Below are 15,998 nucleotides of genomic sequence, written 5' to 3'. Positions count from 1 at the left end.
CAGGAACAATAAGAGGCTTCATTTGAAGAGGCATCTGTCTGCCTATGGAGGTTACAGAGGTGTGAGTAGTGATGCAACATGTGTGCACATGTGTGCAACTTGGAAAGGTATAGTTAGAGGGGCAGGAGAAACACTTCTCAGATGGAGAGACGTCTGGCTTGAACTCCCGTGTCTCAGTCTCCCAAGTGCTGGGATTCCAAGCTGGCTGTCTATGCCCCCCCACCCTTTGGTATATTCAGGAAACCAGAATTCAATAGTTAAATAAAACTTAAAATTAATCCAAGGTCAGGACCAGGAGGAAGCAGCAGGTTTTTGAAACAAGAGTATGTCAGAAATATTCTGATTTATCCATGCTGTTAGTGATCCTATGCCTCTCTTTAACCTGCACCTTTTAGGCCTGGGCTGACACTTCCTGGGCAGCGCCTCTGCCTTCAGTCTGGCCTGATTTCACCATCTTACCCTCAGTGTATTCTCAGACAGGCAGTGAAAATGTGGGTGTTTTTCCTGCTGGAGATGGAAACTGAGGCCACAACCCTTACCACTGAGCTGCTTCTCTAGCATGCCCCAACCATGTGTTTCCACTTTATTTTTTTAGACACGATCAACTTAGTGCCTAAGCTGGCATTAAATTCATTTTTGTGTCCTGAGTTTATAAACCTCCTGTTTCAGCCTCCCAAACTGCTGGGATTATAGGTTTGAATCATCAAGCCCAGCTTCATAGTGAAAATTTTCAATTGGATTTTTTGAGGAGCACAGTGAGGTGGCTCTGTAAACACATCAGGTTAAGCAGTGCCCTTCTAACACCTCTAGGCTGCTATTGCTTCTTGTTAAGCCTTTATTTATTCACACCCCAAATGTTGCCCCACTTTTGGACCCCTCACACACCTTCCTTCCAGACCATGGTGGGGATCATGTCCTTGCAGGATTAGGCACATCTTCTCCCTGTGAGGCCAGATAGGGCAGCCATCTGCTACAAATGTTTCAGGGGCCTTGCAATAGCCCATGTATGCATTTTGCTTGGTGGCTCTACTCTCTGGGCGCTCCCAGGAGTCCAGCTTAGTTGACACTTGGTTTTCCTGTGGGGTTGCTAACTCCTTGAGGGCCTTAATTTCTTCCCCAGGGGTTCTCAACTTCCATCCAATGTTTGTATATCTGCATCTGTTTCAGTTAGCTGCTGGGTAGAGCCTCTCAGAGGGTTGGTATGCTAGTTTCCTTCTGCAAGTACAGCAGCGCATTATTAATAGGGTAAGGGACTGGTGTCTGTATATGGTCTCAAAATGGACTGACTAAAAAAAATAGGTCATTCCTTCAGTATCTACTCCCTGCATTTTTTTTTTTTTTAGACTGGGCCAATTTTGGGTCAAAAACTTTGTTGGTGGGTTGGTGTTCCCATATTTCCTCTGGGGGTCTTGTCTGGCTACTAATAACAGTTATGCTAGGTTCTTGTTGGCAAGTATAGCAAAATATCATTAATAGTGTCACATGTGGGTTCTCTGTCATGTCTTGGGTCTCAAGCTGGGCCAGTCAGTAGCTGTTTATTACCTAAAATTCTGTCCACCTTTTTGCCCCTATATATTTTGTTGAAAGGAGAAATTGTGGGTCTAAAGTTTTGTGGTTGAGTTGATGACCTAATCTTTGCATTGGAAGGTTTTCTGGGTTGCAGGCAATGCTGGTTCAAGCTTCATATCTCTAGTTGTTAAGTCTTAGATAGGATCACCCACATAGAGTCCTGATCTGAGAGTTTCCAGTGTGCTAGGTTTCCAGCTCATCCCATAGGTGCATGCCCAATCCAGTTGTCTCTCCCAGTATTCTCCTTCTCTGTCCTCCCACAACCTCATCCCTTCTGTCTCCATCGTCAAACAATCCCTCATCCAGTCCCCTCCCTCCATCCATACCTGATATTTAATCTTGTCTCCATAGAATTCTAGCAGTCTCCTGCCTCCCTTGGGTCCTCTTTGTTACTTAGCTTCTTGAACCTGTGGTTTATTGCATGGTTATCTTGAACTTCATGGATAATATCCACCTATGAGCTAATATATATTATGCTTGTTTTTCAAGGTTTGGCATACTTCACTCAAGGTGATCTCTTGTAGTTCTATTTATTTGCCTGAAAATTCCATAATGTCATTGTTCTTAATGGTGGAGTATTACTAACTTGTGTAGATGTTGTGTAATTTTCTTTATCCACTCTTCCATTGAGGGATATGCACGCTGTTTCCAGTTCATGGCTATTACAAATAAAGCTGCTATGAGCACAGTTGAGCAAGTGTCTTTGTGGTTGGTAGAGCATCTTTTGAGTATATGTCCAAGAGTGGTACAGTTGGGTCTTGAGGTAGATCAACTCCCAATTTTCTGATAAATCATCAAATTGGTTTGTAAATTGATTGTACAAATTTGCACTCCCAGCCACCAGCAATGGAGGAGTGTTCTCCTTGCTCCAGATCTGCTCCAGCATGAGCTGTTGCTTGAGGTTTTGATCTTAGCCATTCTGACAGGTATAAGATGGGATCTCACAGTCATTCTGATTTTCAGTTCCCTCATGACTAAGGATGCTGAACATTCCATTAAGTGCTTCTATGTCATTAGAGATTCTTGTGTTGAGAATTCTCTTTAGATCTGTACCCAATTTTTAATTGGGTCATTTGGTTTGATGATGTCTACTTTCTTGAGTTGTCTACATATTTTGGATCTCAGCCCTCTGGGAAATGTGGAATTGGTGAAAATCTTTTCTTTCTGTAGGGTGCTATTTTGTGCATGTGACAGCTTCCTTTTTCTTACAGAATGTTTTCAGCTTCATGAGGTACTATTTTTTCATTGTTCTTCAAGACTAAGCTCTTGGTGTTCTGTTGAGGAAGCCTGTGACGATGCCTTTGAGGCCACTCCCTACTTTTTCTTCTATCAGACTGAGTGTATCCAGCTTTATGTTGTGGTCTTTGATACACTTGAACTTGAGTTTTGTATAGAGTGATAGATGTGGATCTATTGGCATTTTCCTACATGCAGATATCCAGTTAGAGCAGCAATCTTTGTTGAAGATGCTTTTTTCTCCATTGTGTACTATTGCCTGCTTTGTCGAAAATCAAGTGTCCATAGATGAGTCAGTTTAATTCTGGGTCTTTAATTTGCTTCCATTGTTGGAGTTCGTCAAAAGACCCTCACTCACAAAGACCACAGAAACCACCACCATTGCTGCAAACTGCATGAGGATTTTTATTGATCCAACATGTTGGGGACTCCCCTCCCAGCATGCAGGCCAGAGGAGAGACCCAGAACAAAGAAAGAACACACTTTTTATACCTTTGTAAGGGGCAGATTTGAACAACAGGGTTCTTATTGGTGTAGCAAGTAACCCTTTCAGGCATTGGTTGGTTTGTATAGTGACTAAGTAACCCTTTGGCCTAGTGACTCACTTTGCTTGCCCCCATGGTGGGTTATTATGATTTGGTCAGCAAAGTAATAGTGCATTTGAACTTATGGGTCAGTCACAGCTATTAATGTCACAGGGAATCCTAGCAAGGTCAGGGTGGTTTGTCATCTTTTTCAGAATTCAGTGTGGGGCGGGGTAGGGGGATTTCTCTGGGAGCTGCTATCTTGTTATGGTTATTTCTCTGATAACAGCTAATATTATTTTAGTAGCTGCAAACTTAATCATTTTGACCACTAAAACTATGTTTTTACATTTGTTTAGTCAGCTTCCTTATCTGGCTCAGTACTTGGCCTGCTAGTATAGTTTGGAAAGTCATTTTCGAAGGGGGAAGGTACTGGATGGTCTTGAATTCATTTTGGATATTATACCATTTATCAACTTTTCCGTATTTATGTCAGTACCATGTTCTGCTTTGGACAGCATTCCAAATGCTCTCTGCTTATGACAACCTTCTCTGGAGACCCCCAGACAGCTCACTCAGATAGCTCAGCCCTACCAATCCTAGGCACATTCTTTGATTTAAATATCAGTGCAGCAATGCAGTCATTTATCCCAGGTTCCCTTTGGTTATTTCATTACTCAGCATTCCACACCACAAGCCCCTGTTTCTTAGAAAAAGAAAGGAAGCACATGTTTTAAACATTGCAAATGAGTTCAGAGATCTGACAGCTTTTGTAAGAAGAAAAATACTGAACTTAGCTGAGTAGGATCCTGTCCTGGGATTACCACTCAGACCATGCCTGAACCTAAAATTGCTCTGTCCCAGGCTGACCTTGAACTCAAGAATCTGCCTGCCTTTGAATCTGCCTGCCTTTCTGAGCTCTTTCTGGCAAGCAGGGTCATAGTGGAGCTGCCTCTGCTCTTCTAGGTCTGTGGAGATCTTACCTTGTATCCTCATTCTCCTGCCACCCCCCAGACAGGGTTTCTCTGTGTAGCCCTGGCTGTCCTGGGACTCACTCTGTAAACCAAGCTGGCCTTAAACTCAGAAATCCATCTGCCTCTGCCTCCCAAGTGCTGGGATTAAAGGCATGCACCACCACTGCCCAGCCTCATTTTTTGAAAGTTGAGAATTTACATATTTTGAACTCATATTCTAAGAGTTCCATTCCACATCCTTAAAGGTTGTCCTCAAGGTCTCAGCATTCACCATTTTTACTTTGACATTAGACACATGCTTGTCTCCTAGACTTACTCTGTCTCTCATTATCATGAAATCATTAACCTTGTCAGGGAGAATATTTCCTGATGGAGGAACATGAGATAAAAAAATATATATATATATTTTCAATACAAACAAGCCCAGCAACCATCCATGCTGGTGGAGGCCGAAGCCCTGCTGGCTCTGTTCCAGGGGAAGGGACATATTATATCATATCATCATCCCTTCCACATTGCCAAGCAGGGCTTGAAACTCTGAGAAACACAGATGATATAGCAATTAGTTACAAAACTCTCCCAAAACAAGGCTTCTATGAGAGATTAGGGCAGTGCTTTGAAGCTACCATTACTTGGGACCTCAACAGACTGCAGTGCTCAGGAAGGCTTTGCACTCCTGAGGCTGCTGAGAGAGATATAAGCTAGGGTTCTCCCAAGAGCTCCATGATGCTCTGGAACACCAGCCCTCTGCTTGGCAGGAAGCACAGCTAGTGCTAAGCAAACCAGCAGGCTAACCTAGGCCCACTGTGCCTCATCCTGGTGCACAGTGAGAGGTGCTGGCCCAGCCAAGCAAAGCAGGGGACACGGGACAGAGTCTCCTGGGTGATGCCTGAAAATAAAGGCCTAAATCAGTGCAGAAACAAGGCAGGTTGGAGAAGCCTGGCCAGGGCCGGCAAAAGGCAGAACCCTGAGCTAGCTATGAAAACCTGGGGTAGGATAAACACAGCATAAAGCACAAATTAAAGAATCCCAGGAGTCCAAACTGATAAGGTACTGAGTTTAAAGAACAATAAAAGACATGACAAGCAAGGTTTAAAAAATCATAGAAAGAAATATTTAATTTAAAAGTAAGCAAATAAAGTCCTGAGGGAGATTTTGAGATTAAAAATGAAAAATGTTGGGGGGAGGGTATGGGGACTTTTGGGATAGCATTGGAAATGTAAATGAGGAAAATACCTAATAAAAAAAGGAAAAAAATAGACAAATATATTTTATTATTTAGAAATATTAAAAGTATTCTGGTTATAGAAATCATTACTATATACATATCTGTCATTTTAAAAATTTAGTATGCATATGTAAAATATGATATGATAAATTTTACCTAAAACATTATTAGACCTTATACATCCTTAAATATGATACTTAATAATTGCTGTATATTTAATCTAAGAACACTTCAGTATAATCCATTTCCAAATCAAACTGTTTGTTTACAAGTATTAAATAGTCACTAAATATAATTGAAGTCTAATGGTAATCAATTGAAAGGAAAATATGTACATTTAAAGTACAAAAAATTCAGGAATAATATCTAATTGTACAACCCAGCAGTGTAGGAAAAATAAATTTATCCTTTGACTTCTAATTAAAATGAAATTTAAAAGTGAAAAATAAAAGAAAATATTATCTATATTTGGGATGGAGGGAAGCACAATGTCAGAGTGCATCTTGATTCCATATCCTTATCAGCATAAGAATTGCTGGGCTTTTTTCCCAATAATTGAAGTTTTATATGACTTTTTTGGGAAATATCAGAATGAGAAGGACTTGGAGAAAGAAGATACTGAGAACTTAGATACTAGATTTGAATCCACAAACAGAGATTGACAAACATCTTTAAATCAAAATAGGCAACCATCAGAAGAATCCAATCTGGAACTTACAATAATATAAAAAACCATGGTTCTAGATGGGAAGAATCCACAAGAGTTTAAGAAATTAGGGTGGTCAACCAAAGAGTACACATGGTGGGACTCATGGCTCCAGGTGCATATGTAGCAGAGGATGGCCTAATTGGTCATCAATGGGAGGAGAGACCCTTGGTCCTGTGAAGGTTCTATGTCCCAGTGTAGGGGAATGCCAGGACCAGGAAGTGGGTGTGGGTGAGTTGGTGAGCAAGGGAACGGGGAGGAAATAGGGTTTCTTTTGGAGGGGAAACCAGGAAAGGGGATAACATTTGAAATGTAAATAAAGTAAATATCTAATAAAGAAAAAAACAAAGAAGTTATGGTGGCAGCCCATAGAAGAACAATATATTAAGAACCCAGATTCTGCTTATTGATGCCAACTTAAAGCAGTGCTACACAATGGATTGTGTGTTTCATTTTGTAGAGTTCAGAGAATTGAAATACACACACGTGTTGATATATCATATAGTTGATACATGTTTAGAGTTCTCTGAAATGTTCTAAGGAGAAGCTAATGGGAAGAGAGGAAGAGACTGACCGCCAAACATTAGATGGAGTTCAGAGTGTTATACAAAAGTTGGGAGAAGGATTGAGAGACCCAAAGATGAAAGAGACTACACAGGAAGACCAACACAGTCAACTAACCTGTACATTTGGGGCCTCCCTGAGAATGAATCACTAACTAAAGAGTGTAAGCTGTTCTGAAAACCATAGTATAGTGTAAAAACATCAAATAAACAATCCTACTAATAGAGAGGCTGAGATAGGAGAAGCATGATTTCAAGACCATTATGTGGCACACAGCAAGACCTGTCATGTACAAACAAGCAGAAAGTATATATGGAATGTACAATATTGGACTTATTTCTCCCATTACCAAATTAGAGAGAACACAGGATGACAGTAGACAAATTTCTAATTCCTCATATTTTTGAATTTCAATTGATTAGGATATGTTGGTAATATTGGTTTTCATATTAAGAGATATTAAGGAAAAGTGATTATTACTTCCTGTTAAATTTCTTGTTAGGGTGGAATTATGCTTGTGTAGGTTTGCTGAAAGATTACTTTCTTGCTTCTTCTAGGGTGTAGTTTCACTCCTTGTGTTGGTGTTTCCATCTATTATCCTTTGTAGGGCTGGATTTGTGGAAAGATATTGTGTAAATTTGTTTTTTTCATGGAATATCTTGTTTTCTCTGTCTATGGTAATTGAGAGTTTTGCTGGATATAGTAGCCTGGGCTGGCATTTGTGTTCTCTTAGGGTCTATATGACATCTGCACAGGATCTCCTAGCTTTCATAGTCTCTGGTGAGAAGTCTGCTGTAATTCTGATAGCTCTGCCTTTATATGTTACTTGACCTTTACCCCTTACTGCTTTTAACATTCTTTCTTTGTTTAGTGCATTTGGTGTTTTGACTATTATGTGACGAGAGGAATTTCTTTTTGGGTCCAATCTATTTGGAGTTCTGTAGGCTACTTGTATGTTCATGGGCATCTCTTTCTTTTGGTTAGGAAAATTTTCTTCTATAATTTTATTGAGGATATTTACTGGTCCTTTAATTTGGGAATCTTTACACTCTTCTATATCTATTATCCATAGGTTTGGTCTTCTCATTGTGTCCTGGATTTCTGGATGTTTTGGGTTAGGAGCTTTTTGCAATTTGCATTTTCTTTGACCGTTGTGTCAATGTTTTCTATCTTTCTTTCTTTCTTTCTTTCTTTCTTTCTTTCTTTCTTTCTTTCTTTCTTTCTTTCTTTCTTTCTTATCTTCAGTCATCTTTTCTTCTTTCTTTATTTCCTTCCTTCCTTCCTTCTTTCCTTTCTCTCTCGCTTTCTTTCGTTCTTTCATTCTTTCGTTCTTTCTTTTTTTGTCAGTGTTTTCTATGGTCTCTTCTGCACCTGAGATTCTCTCTTCTATCGATTGTATTCTGTTAGTGATGCTTGCATCTATGACTCCTGATCTCTTTCCTAAGGTTTCTAACTCCAGGGTTGTCTCCTTTTATGATTCCTTTATTGTTTCTAGTTCCATTTTTAGATCCTGGATGGTTTTGTTCTTTTCCTTTACCTGTTTGATTGTGTTTTTCTGTAACTCTTAAAGGGATTTTTGTGTTTCCTCTTTAAGGGCTTCTAGCTGTTTACCTGTGTTCTCCTGTATTTCTTTAAGGGAGTTATTTATGTCCTTCTTAATGTCCTCTATCATAATCATGAGAAGTGATTTTAGATCTGAATCTTGCTTTTCCGGTGTAGTAGGGTATCCAGGACTTGCTATGGTGGGAGAGTTTGGTTCTGATAATGCCAAGTAACCTTGGTTTCTGTTGCTTATGTTCTTATGCTTGCCTCCCATCATCTGGTTATCTCTAGTGCTACTTGCCCAGGCTTGGAGCCTGTCCTTCCTATGATTCTTGTTGTGTCAGAACTCCTCCAAGTCAAGCTGCCTCTGTGATCCTGTGATCCTGAGATTCTGTGTGTGTCTGAGCTTCTGGGAGTCAAGCTCCCTTTGGGACCTTGAGATCCTAGTGTGACCAAGCTCCTATGATCCTGTGATCCTCTGATCCTGGGCATGTTAGAGCCCCTTGGAGTGGAGCTATGCTGGGTGTTGTGGGGCTGGCTGCAGAGTTTGTGCCTAAGGTCTGCTCAGGGCACCGGCCCAGGCAGACAGTGATAATGTGTTGTAAAGTGAAAAAAATAAGTAAATTTTTAAAAAAGATCAGAACAGTGCATATATACGTATTATATATATATATATATATATATATATATATATATATATGTGTGTGTGTGTGTGTATGTGTGTGTGTATACATATACATATACACATACAAATACACATACACATACATCTTACATATGTACATTTAGGTGTACAAACACACACACATACACAAATAAAAACCCCTTTTTCACAATATGGTGTTACATAGATGTCTTTACACCATTTGTACACCTTGTACCCAAGGAAGCCAGAAGAACGCATCAGATTTCCTGGATCTGAAATTATGTGTAGTTCTGAGCCAACAGATGTGGATGCAGGGAACCAAACTTGGGCATACATCAAAATCAGTACTATTGAGAAAACTCTGCAGCTCCCAAATGTGCCATCATAATGCAGAGATGAAGACAGTTCATTGCTTCTTTTATCTTCTATCACTTGAAAGTGAAGAAAGTCTCAGATTCAAGAGATTTCTACTTCTCTGAAAATGAATTCTCCACTTTGCCTCATACTTTAATTGCTAACAAAAATCTCCTGAAGTCTGTAAAGGCACCAAAACTCGTTGTTGATCAGAGCCGAGGTCACCTATATTGCATTAGGAAAACTCCCATAACTTAAAAAAATTCTTTTTTTTTGTGGGGAGAGGAAGCTTGAGACAGGATTTCTTCACATAGCCATAGATGTTCTGAAACTCACTATGTGGACCAAGCTGGCCTAAAACTCAGAGAGATCTTCCTGCCACTGGTCCCCAAGTGGGGAGATTACGGCACGCACCACAATGTCTAGTTGTGATGTTTTTGAGATGGCCTATCTTTGAATCAGAAGATGAAAGCACAGTGTAAAATTTAAACAGAAACCATAACTGTTTTGAGGAAAAGTAACACTTTTTGAAATTCAACAATTTATAGATTTCAATTGGTAAACTATTTCCTATGTTCTCAATATTTTGGATTTTTTCTTTGTTATTTTCATTTTTAAAGTTTTAACTGTGTGAAGACATCTATTCATGGAGTGTATGCGGCAATCAGAGGAAGTGTTACTGGTGTCAAATACCAATTTCTTCTCTGTAAGTTCTCCAGATGAAACCTAGACATTCAAGTTCAGCTGAAAATTATCTCGCTGGACCTTATGTGTGTTTAACTGTTACTTATCTATGTGCTGGTGTGCAAGTGTGCATATGCCAGAGCCCAAATGTGGACAGGAGAAAAACACTTGTTAGAGTAATACGGGTCTCACAGAAACTGAATCAGATCATTAGGTTTGGCACCAACCAACTTTACCCACTGAGACTATATTTTGGCATTCATTTGTGTTTCTGAGAAAGTGTTATGAAAAAGTGTTTTGTCATCTGAAAAAACTGACAGGATCCCAAAATTTACAGCACGATAATATAATTTTTATAAGCAAAAGTATTTATTATTCAAATTAGCTTGTGCCTCTCTATCCCTAGATGACAATATGTTCACAGTCTGGAAAAGAGACGTTTTACTGATGTACTGTTTCTATTAGTTTTCTTCAAGCACTAGTGGGAAATAATTTGTGTGTGCAAGGCTGGCAACCTCACCTTGATCACCATATAAAGAGAGCCAAAAGAAGACCCCACAAGTTTGTCTTCCAGTCTATACATATTTGTCATGGCCTACAAACCCACAATCACATTACAAACACACACACACACACACACACACACACACACACACACACACACACATCCCCCCCCCAACCAAGCAAGATATGGTTTCAAAAAATAAATCATACTTCTTATATTATATAACATCTCTAGACAATTTTGTTAGGAAGTAATTTTTCAAGATGAAATGCCAATAATTGTATAACTGGGACATGAAGAAGGATGGAATGTCAAATAATATATACTTATTGTGGTGGTTTGAATAGGTATGACCTCCATACACTCTTGTTGGAGGAAGGGTGTCACTGTGTTGTTAGGCTTTGAAGTTTTATATGATCAAGCTATGCCCAGTGTGGCATCAGTCTCCTGCTGCCATCAGATCAAGATGTAGAATTATGGGTTCCCCCTGCACCATGATTTCATGCACACTGCCATGCTTCCTACCATGGTGATAATGGACTAAACCTATGATATTGTAAGCCATCTCCAATTAAGTGGTTTCCTGTATGAGTTGCCATGGTTATGGTGTGTCTTTACAGCAATAAAACCCTAGCATGGTACCTAGACATCGTTCTTACCATATTTTAGCAAAGAATGTGACTGATTTTTGCTCTGGTCCAAAGTGTCTACATGTGGCACAAAGTAAAGAGTTAGATAAGTTGCAATGGCATGGAAATCTCAAGAGCCCAGTATAAATCCTATCCTGTAGTTCCCTCTTATGAACAACATTTTGATGAAATAGAGGAAACTTCTCAAGGAAAGTAAAAAAAAAATGTATGATTCAAGGATTGAAGGGAAGCCAGGAAATAGAATGGAACTAATTCCTGTGTTCAAGGAGATGACCTGATTAAAGATATTAAATGGAGTTGAGAAAGTGGTGACCTCAGGGCAAAATTCCACTCAGTTAAACTTCCATCCTTGAAAAAATTAAAGAGCTTATGTCCATGTATGTTGGTATGTGCCTTCAATCCCAGAACATAGGAGACAGAGGCAAGCACATTTATGAATTCAAGGCCTGCCTGGTCTACAAAGCAAGTTCCAGGTAAAGAAAAGCTTAGGTCAAAGCATGGTGGTATACACCTTTGAGCAACTACAGTACTCATGAGACAGAGTCATGCAGATCTCTGAGGTCAAGGACGGTTTATAGAATAAGTTCTAGGACAAACAAGCTTAGAGAATGAAGAAAATTATGGAAAAAGTGAAACCTAATAAAGATGTTATAAGATAAGTGGGCCCCAGCAAGCAGCCTTGCTTCAGCCATATAGTTCTGGATTTAGAATCAAATATATAAATCTCTCTGTGACTAAGAAAAGCCACTGATGCAAGGAATCTGTCAGGGTTGTCCTGCATGAAGGCCCAGAGAAGCCAGCGTGTGAATGGGAATATAAAGTTCCCTCCTGCTACTTAGGAAAGATACTGAGGCCAGGTATGTGGCAAGGGTGTCCCTGCAGGCAGGGCCAGAGAGGCCATTGGGAAAAGCTGTGAAGGTGAAGCCTGGATTACCTTGGACATCCCAGGATACTAGAGATGCCAGAGCTATGGGACATCTGCTGAGGGAAGCTACTAACATTGGGGAACTAGCTCAAGAGAAAGAAGTGTGTTTCCATCACCAAAGCTGAAAAGAGTTGGAGATCTGAAGAGCATCAGACATGGAGATGCAGAGTTTGGAGTTTGCCAAACAGGTTTTTTGGTCTTCCTTTGGTCCACAATTTCTGCAATTTGGAGCACTAAAGTATATCCTGTGCTGTTATATGTTGGAAGTATGTGATCTGTGGTTTTCCTTTCATTCTATAATGGATTACACTTAAGAGATTGCATGAATCTTACAGCAGACTTTGAAAGTTTTTACTTTTAAACATTGTTGAGACTATGATAGACTATGGGAAGTATTTTATCTGTTTTTTTCATTTTATAGGGGATTACAGTTAAGATATTGCATGAATCTCAGAAGAGAGTTTGAACTTTGTACTTTTACATATTGGTGAGACTGTGATAGGCTGTGGGTCTTTCAAAGGCGGATAGAGGCATGTTGTATGCTTCACGCTCAGCAGGTCTGATGAAGGTGGGAGCAGAGGTAGCAGGAGAATGGAGGTTTTCTTGGGATATCAGGCTGCTCAGGGTATCTCTGCTCCAGAGGACCCATCAAGGATGAGTCGGGGAAGGGAAGCTCACCTGTATGGATCAGGCTCAGCAGGTCTGAGGAAAGGGGGAGGAAGATTATCTTGTCTGGCCTCAGTGGGAGAGGAAGCACCTAGCCTTGGAGAGATTTGAAGTGCCAAGGCAAGGGGATACACAGGGGTCCCCTACCCATTTAGAAGAGATATGCATGGGGGATAGGGGAAGAATTATGGGAGGGGTGACCAGGAGGGGGGCAGTAAGTGGGATGTAAAGTGAATAAGGAAAAAACAAAAAATATCTGAGAAAAACACAATTTTTCCAATAAAAGAAAAACTTATGTTGTATTGTGTTATGATGAAAAGCCTATGAGGACCAGGAAGTTGATGGGGTGGCATGATTAAGTATGGACCCCATATGCTTTTCCACAGGAATTCTCAGTATTAGGAGATTGCTAGAATATGTATGGCATCCATGTATTGGAGGAAGTGTGTCACTATGTAGGTGGGCTTTGAAGTCATATATGTTCAAGCTACAAGTAGTGTGGTGCACACAGTCTTCTTCTGCTACCTGGATTAAATATAGAATTCTCAGCTTTATCCGCAGCAACATGTATGTCTGCATGCTGCCATGCTTCCCACCATGATGATAATGGACTAAACATCAAAGAATGTAAGCCAGCATCAATTAAATGGTTTTTATTATAAGGGTTCTCTTGGTCATGCTGTCTGTCTCTTCACAAAAATGAAAGCCCTAAGAAAGACATCCATAGAATATCAACCAATGTTACAAGATATAAACATGAATGCTGACTATCCTACCTTAAAATATCTCTAACAAATACATGAAAATGCTGCTTTAAATACGTACATAAGGTATGTCATGTTTCTTATATTATCTTCTATTAAGAATTTTAACATGGGGGCTGGTGAGATGGCTCAGTGGGTAAGAGCACCTGACTGCTCTTCCGAAGGTCCAGAGTTCAAATCCCAGCAACCACATGGTGGCTCACAACCATCCACAACAAGATCTGGCGCCCTCTTCTGGAGTGTCTGAAGACAGCTATAGTGTACACACATAATAAATAAATATATCTTTAAAAAAAAGAATTTTAACATAAGCATTATTAAAATGTGTTGACAAAACAGCATACACTGGTAATGACTGGTATTCAGGAGGCTGACACATGAGAATCATGACTTGAAATGTAGCCCTGACTAATTATTGATATCCAAGCCAGGCTGGATAAAAACAACATCTCAATGGAATTCATGAAAACATGAAAAAAGAACCTAGTAACAACATCCTCCACCCTTTTGTAGACACACTGACTTGAAAAGTGTGATCACAGAAATGAAATGAACAATTGACCACTTAGATGATAGGAATCCCATTCTATACATTTTAGCAGAAAAATTCATATCAGCAAATGAAGGGCAATAAAAGAACAGAATTCACAGAAGGGTTATGAGAACCACCAAATAAACGTCAGTAAATGGATTTGCCACACACACAGTAAACTTCAATACTTAATCCAAAAGGTTCAAGATACAAATGGCAATGATGACCTCTAACATCACACTTGAGTAAACATGGTAAATAATTTTAAGAAGACAATGAAACAAGATCTTTGTCTTGAAACTGAAGAAAACTGTGATGTCTAACATCTTCAGCAAATTATTTACATGTATAGAGTTTTGCCTTGTATGAGTGCTTTTCTATTTCATGATGTCAAGATAATGTATAAAGGCTTTAAAATATTTAGAGGTCTAGGGTTGTGGCTCAGAAATTAAGACAAGTTCGTTCCCAGGGCCAACATCAAGTTTTTGACAACTTCCTTTATCCCTGCTACAAGAATATTAAGAGTCTAACCTTCTTGGTAACCAGCATGCACATACATGTACCCACAGAAAGACACACTAACAGCACATGAGTAAAATTAAAACAAACCACTAAACAAACAATTTACATTCATCACTGTTTTTCTCATGCAAACCTTCATTTGTGTAACCTAGATGATGAGGCACCTAAAGGCTTACTTACAAGGTTTTTTTTCCTCATGAGTTGGTTCATTTCCAACAAAGCAAGCATGTGGGCTTGAACTCAGAAAACCAACCCTTCTCAATTTGTGGTATCACTTGGAAAGACTTAGTAAATGCCACCCCTACTGGAGGAAACATGTCACTGTCTCTCCAGTATGTATTCTTTTATGACTTCAGAGATGACCTGTTGTGAAAGCTTTACTTCATTGTTGGATTCATAGGGGCTTTCTCCAGTATGTGTTCTCCATGGTTTCGATGATATTTGTGAACTACAAAGGTTTTACCACATTGATTTATAGGGTATTTATAGGGTTTCTTTCCAGTATTTTTTCTTTTATGCATTTGGAGACTATTGTGTCCTGAAAAGGCTTTACCACTTTGATTATATTCATAAGGTTTCTGTGCAGTATGTGTTCTTTTATGACTGTGTTGTGAAAACGGTATGGGTCCTAGCTTCCCCCTGCCTTTCAGGGAGGTCCGCTCCACCAAGCTCACACATTCCACCACCTCAGCTGGTAGCTAGTTCAGCAGCTCACAAGCCGCACACATGGTTCCTCCAGTGGCTGGGAGATCATCCACAACGACCACTTTCTGCTCGGGTTCTAAGGCATCTTTCTGGATTTCCAGCTCAGCCTTCTCATACTCCAGAGCATAGTAGGCTGACACAGTGGGGCTCCACAGCTTCCCGTGCTTCCAGATGAGGACACAGCCCATGCCAAGCTCTTGAGCTAGGAAAGGGCCAAAAAGGAAGCCCCTGGAGTCTAGATCTGCGATGTAGTCGATCTTGTATTGTGCGTGGACTTCAAGTGACTGGCCAGGAGGTGGATGGAGGCTCAGAAGAAGTACAGGGTGCGATATCCCTGAACAGCATGCCCGGGATGGGGAAGTCAGGGAAGCTGCCAATTCGCAGCGCCACCAGCTGCAACTCAGGTTCGGACATGGCTCCGTGTGAGTAGGAGGTCAAATACATACTTCTTTAGAGATATATTTGTATTATTCTGTTGATTTCCACACTTACTACATAACACAGAAGTTTTAAAGGAAACTGAAAAGGAGGTTCACCCTTGCCATTTCTGGGCCCTTTAAATAGGATATAGACTTGCATGAGAAATGTCTATTAACAGACATACGGACAGAGACAGACAGAACAACAGTACTGAGCACACATTAGAAAAACTGTAAAAATGATTACTAACTACAAAAAAGGATGGGCAAGCTGGGTATATTG

At 40.0% G+C, this 15,998-nt stretch overlaps 1 pseudogene; it reads right to left on the bottom strand.

Moving 5' to 3' along the window:
- Window positions 1-12,657: 12,657 nt before the first annotated feature.
- LOC110300850 (adenine phosphoribosyltransferase pseudogene) lies at window positions 12,658-15,710 on the bottom strand (annotated as a pseudogene).
- Between the last annotated feature and the right edge of the window lie 288 nt (window positions 15,711-15,998).

This window comes from Mus caroli, unplaced genomic scaffold, assembly GCF_978045245.1.
Source record: "Mus caroli unplaced genomic scaffold, Mus_caroli_1 scaffold_10, whole genome shotgun sequence".
Classification (NCBI taxonomy): Eukaryota; Metazoa; Chordata; class Mammalia; order Rodentia; family Muridae; genus Mus; species Mus caroli.
This window is presented reverse-complemented; position numbering and strand designations above follow the sequence as displayed.